We start from the raw sequence: 1,669 nt of genomic DNA, 5'->3' as shown, positions 1-1,669 counted from the left end.
TCCCGTGCTTAGCAGGCAGGAGGTCCTGGGTTCAACCCCCAGTACCTACCTTTTAAAAGAAAAAAAAAGGGGGGGGGGGAGGAAAGGGGATGGGAGGGGAAGGGACTCTGTTACCCATCACAGGGAGCAATCGTTTTAGGAGTTCGTATGGGACAAGGCGTGCCAGTGTCCCCGGCTGTAAGGAAAACCCGTAAAGGCGTCTACTAGGCCTGCCGCAGACAGTCTCTGCGGGACACACACGAGAGGGGTGCCTGTGTGCGCCCCAGGGGTCGCTTCTGAGGGCTTTTATGGGGGTGGGGAGGAGTTGGTGAACAAAATGGGCTGGGGGCTGTGTGATCAGCTTGCACTCAAGTGTTCTGATTGGTTGTGGGTGAGGTAAGGAGTTCAGGGTCTGTGGAGCTGTGGACTGGAACAAACCAGCTGAGCTGCTGTGAGATTAGGCATTACCTGGGGCTGTTAGTTTGTTAGGGCAAACACGCCCAGGAAAGAATGTACTTGAGCGTTTGAGGGCTCTCAGGCAGACGTCTGACAACCCAGGAATGAAAATTAGGCTTTGAAGGACGTCAGGTGGCCCCGCAGACTTGGCTCCTGTAATCAGGCACCCAGGATGTGAATCTGAATTCAAGAGGGTGCCAGATTTATGCCGAATGGCCAAGGTAAGGGCTGCTCGTGGGGCACCAAGGCTTGGACAGGTGTTTCTTGCATCTGGAGACTGAAAGAACTGTTGGGAAGCCAGCCCCCACCTCCCAGCAGGGCATGAATTACGGGCCAAATTGGGTCTCCATGCAAATTCATATGTTGAAGCTCTAACTGTCCCCACCCCCACCATGTGCTTGTATTTGGGGGTCTTCAAAGAGGGGATGAAGGTAAAATGAGGTCACTAGGTGGGTCCTGATCCCAGAGGACTGGGGTCCTTCTAAGAAGAGGAGATGAGGACCCAGACACACACAGAGGGACGCCCACGGGAGGACACAGGGAGGAGACGGCCGTCCACACACCAAGGGGAGAAGGCTCAGGAGACACCAGCCCTGCTCACACCCTGACCTCAGATTCCAGCCTCCAGGACCGGGAGAAATAAATGTGTGATGTTTAAACCCCACCCCTTGTTTGCAGAACTCTGTTATGTTGACCAGAGCTGGGAGTATGTGTATGTGTGTGTGAATGTTGAGAGAGGTGATTGGGTAGGCGGTGTCTGGAATAAATGAATAAATTTCCCACCTCATTCTCCCTCCTGCTGCTGTCCCATCCTGGGCTGGTCCATTGCAAAGCCAGGGGGCCAGGGAGTCCCATCAGACAGTGACCTCGCACCATAGAGAGGGGAGGACACTGAAGACCCAGCACGGCTCCCAGATTCTGACTTTCCCCGGATCACCGGGGCACTGTTTCACCAAGCGTCATGGCTTGAAAATAGTTCTGGTTTGAAACACAGTCTGTCCTTGTCAATGTTGAAAATGATATATCCACCTTCTCGAAACTGGTCTCACCCGCACCTCATCAGAGTCAGTTCTGACCCTCGGCGCCCACCTGCTGTTTCTCTGCACATCTTTATGATGTAAAAACACCTTCGCTTGGGATCTGAGCTCTTTCTGGGGACAGAGCAGCCTCCCCCAGGTGGCAGGGAGAACTGCAGTGTTTCTGCAGGGTTTATTCTCCTGTTTGGTGGTCCAGG

Source organism: Camelus dromedarius, chromosome Y (genome assembly GCF_036321535.1).
Source record: "Camelus dromedarius isolate mCamDro1 chromosome Y, mCamDro1.pat, whole genome shotgun sequence".
NCBI lineage: Eukaryota > Metazoa > Chordata > Mammalia > Artiodactyla > Camelidae > Camelus > Camelus dromedarius.
The sequence above is the reverse complement of the archived record's forward strand: the minus strand, read 5'-3'. Positions refer to the sequence as shown.